This window comes from Periplaneta americana, chromosome 14 (genome assembly GCF_040183065.1).
Source record: "Periplaneta americana isolate PAMFEO1 chromosome 14, P.americana_PAMFEO1_priV1, whole genome shotgun sequence".
Taxonomy (NCBI): Eukaryota; Metazoa; Arthropoda; class Insecta; order Blattodea; family Blattidae; genus Periplaneta; species Periplaneta americana.
Genome location: NC_091130.1, coordinates 77,070,339 through 77,074,124, shown reverse-complemented (window position 1 = coordinate 77,074,124; position 3,786 = coordinate 77,070,339).

Below are 3,786 nucleotides of genomic sequence, written 5' to 3'. Positions count from 1 at the left end.
GTTTCTAATTTTTTTAGAGCCCATCCAATCTGAACTATGGAAACACAACACAAAATCGACTGCCAAAACAAGCCCTATTAAAATCTGTGAACAAAATTCAATATAAATACTGTATTAATATCCCGGCTGTAGAATTGTCCACTTACTATTTCACAGAGATTTCTATCAATATAATATAACATTTTAAGTGACGGAATCTTTTCGCTTATCCCAATTTATTTCTAAGTTCACACCCAACCGTGCAAGTCTTCTTCATCTGATGCCTTGTCCAACAGTTCTTTCATACAGGTCTCGTTATAATCTTGAATAATTATATTGATCAGTCTCTTGTAACAAGTCGTGAAATTATACATATTTTGATGTATTTTATTTCTATTTATCTATCATGTTCATTTCCAGACAGATGTCTTTCTAAAAACATTGAAGCTTTTTCTTAGAACAAATGTAATTAACGTGTATATGTATGTTTAAGGCAAGAATTTTAAAGCTGTAGGCTACCAATTAACGAGTATGTCGTATCTTTAGTTTACTTTCACTACCATTTTATTTAATTATGTTAATTATTTGATAGGCCTATCATACTCGTATAATTCTGTATCTCTTTATTCTCAACTCGTTCTAAATAACATTTTCAAATTGTCAATTATATATAATGTATCTTTCTTTTATACTGTTATGTTTAGGCTATAACTACCATGTAGCCTCTATTTTTATTGCATTTTTAATATAATATTTTGATCAATTCCCTTGAGATAATATAGATTCTTCTTTAGGATCAGAACCTGATTCGTCAGAAAAAGTAGCATTGAGTCTGAAGTATTGCTTAAATCACCGAAGTTCACGATTTCCATGTCACGCTGTTCACCTGTTCCATTTTTTTCATCAGTACCATATTCTACAATAATACATGTCTGTTGAAATATTCCATTATTTCTATTAATAATAGGAATTATTATTATAATAATTATCGTATTATATATCATTATTTATTTATGTAGATGAGTGAAAAGAGGGGATTGAATCTCGAAATGAAGAAGTTATGTTTCCATTCATCACAATGACATGTTAGTAATGGTCATTTATTAAGAGATAAACATGGCATTATTACACAGTTAAATAGGTAATAATGAATAAAAACATCTTACATTTCATAATCATTGATCATCACATAAATCACTTCCGTCTTGTTTTTTGGTCACTTACAAAAGACATATAAACATCTGCAGAAGACAGCGCACTTACTATACCATATTTTTTCTGAGCATTCGACTGTTTTTCCAAAAAGTCAAAACTTTAGGTAAACAGATCGCAACACCAATCGAAAATTCTGCTGTACCACTTTTTTGTGAGCTTTACACATACCCTAGAGTACTTATACAGTATAAAATCAATTTTTCAGATTTTGTCACTTGTAATACTTTTTTTTAGCCCTTCATATGTGGAGCTATAGTAAGGAGAAATTATTAAACTTTGTTAAAATAGGTAGACCTACCCTGATTACGTAATAATAGGCGTACTGCTTATGCAGAATAATTAATTTTAATAGAATTCGGGTGATTTGTAATTTCATATTGAATAGCAGTTTATGCAATAATTCTACATGGATGTTCAGCGACTGACTAAATGTTACGAAATCACGTTTCCGTACATGCACAGAAGACCTCTAAATTGACCTGCTGTTGTATCTGACTTATGCGCAGTTGGCCACTGGGTATGGATGGATTTTAAAACGGTTCTGTAAGCCCATAACAATAAGAATAAAATAAACTGAGAAAAATACTTCAAAGCGTGCAATTTAGTCATCTTGTTCATTTTCTTCTACGACTGCAGTTCGCACTCGTTCAATGTTCTCGGGCGTTCGAACGGAACATTTTATACTACCACGAAGTGATAAATTAACACTGCCAAGACCACAAAAATGCTTAACCCATTTAGAAACCATATCCCGTTTGGGTATCCTTCCATTTCTTGGAACTCGAAACTCGGTTATGATATTTCTGTGTCTGGAAAACGTTCCTGTTTTAAAAACGTCTCCACAAAAATGTTCACTCACTTACTAAAAAATATGCCATAGTTTATCAAATTGCATAACAGAAAATTAATTTGTAACAATATGATATTCGTCAATTATTGCGTTCGCGTTCTACAACCTACTAAAAACCATCTATACCCAATGCTAAATCGTATATCTTAATAGCTACAGACATAGTAAGACTGTTAAGAATCATCTTAAAAACGAGATATATAATATAATGATTCACTGTTGGGAAGATCTAAGGATACATTTAAGAGTTATTTTGACGAATGGAAGTCTGTTTCTGGCTTCCTAAGATATATTCTATAATGACGGATAATCTGTACAATCCACTTTCAATTCAAGATTCTACTGCTATATAAAGATCTCTCAGCTGTACAATATGTTCTGTACATGCGCAGAAAATTTCTGAACTGAGCCGTCAACATATGTGACGAATACTATATGTTCAGAACTGTTATAAGATAACCGGGGATAGTAAGGTCCACCTAAGGAGTAAAACGTTCTTTCTTTGAAATGGGGACGTTTAGAAATTCGTAAATAATGGAATAGCATACTTTTATAGTTATCCTATAATATTTTACTTCAAATAAGACACACACATGTATATCTACAACAATTCTCTTCGCAGACACAACACATTCGCGTCCCCTGGATGTTTACAAATCCTGACGTTGATTGTTCATCCAATGCTCTTTCTGCCTTAGGAATTGTCAGTCTTTCGTTTGTTTCATTTCTTGCAAAAAAGATTGTGCTTCAGAGTTTGAATTTTATAGTTCAGGGACTTCTATGAACTTGTGGGCGTTTCCACGTATTTATTTCATGGGCCTTGTTTCCTACTCTGTTACTTCGCATCAATTTTAATTCATGGAATGCTCATATGCTCATTAGCGAAAGTTTCACGTTAGCCCCAAACTTCTTAATGTTTACATAATAACGTGCATTTAATATTATATTAATAACGCACATAAAAAGATTAAATATCGATTTAAATTTCGCAAAACTTTATAATGAAAGCAGAAATAATTACACATAACTTGTTGCCACCAGACAGCTACAAACAAGAACGAGAATCTAATTTCTTTATACCTCACTCGAATGTAAGAAGAAATGGGTCTTAAGAGCAGTTGCTTTCTTTTGCAAAAGTGTATAACTAATGACAAAACTCTAAGGTAGAAGGCCTTATAATATGCTGGGTCTTAATACCCCCAGTTATCTTATACCGCATTTAAAACGGAATTCACATTTATTGTTCCACAAGAAGATTTAAGGTAAATGTTGCAGCTTGCGTTGAAGTAAGGGAGTCTTTCTTTTTCTGGTTTCGTAAATTATATTTTATAATGACAGATAATCTTGACAATCCACTTTCAATTTAAGATTTTGCTGCTATATAAATTGCATAAGTTCAGATCTCTCAGGTGTAGCTTCTTGTTTATACGATATCATGTGCCTGCATATGCGCAGAAGAGTTCTGAATTGAGCCATCAACGCAACTGACGAATATTATAATATCTTCAGACATGGTCAACAAAAATGTTATATAGGTACTATCTTGAAAACGGTATCCATAATACTATTGCTCTACAAGAAGATTTAAAGTAAATCTTGCAGCTTAAGCTGACGTAAGGATATCTGTTTCTGGAATCGTAAGGCGATTTATTTCAATGACGGATAATCTGGTTAATCCTGCTCTAACAGAGATCCTGCTGCTATATAATGTCCCATACCTTCGAGTTTGTCAGCAGTATACC